We start from the raw sequence: 298 nt of genomic DNA on the forward strand, positions 1-298 counted from the left end.
CAGAAGGCCGCGCTGCCACCTCCCTAAATGCCGCTCCGCAACTTCCGGTCGGCAGCATTCCCCCCCTCCGCCCCCGATTCTCACCGCCCAGGCGGGAGGTGACGCCACGGGTCTTCGCCACCAATCCGGGCGCAGCGGCCGCGCTCAAATCCTCTAACAGCTACAGCGGGCTGGGCCGTGGCGCGCGCGGGGCTTGGCGCCGCCGGCGGCTGAGGGGAGCGCGGGGCTGAGGGGAGAGGCCGCCTGAGGGGAGAGGCCGCCGCCGTTGTCGTGAGGGGCCGGGGGAGGCCGCGGCGGG

Source organism: Aptenodytes patagonicus, chromosome 7 (genome assembly GCF_965638725.1).
Source record: "Aptenodytes patagonicus chromosome 7, bAptPat1.pri.cur, whole genome shotgun sequence".
Taxonomy (NCBI): domain Eukaryota; kingdom Metazoa; phylum Chordata; class Aves; order Sphenisciformes; family Spheniscidae; genus Aptenodytes; species Aptenodytes patagonicus.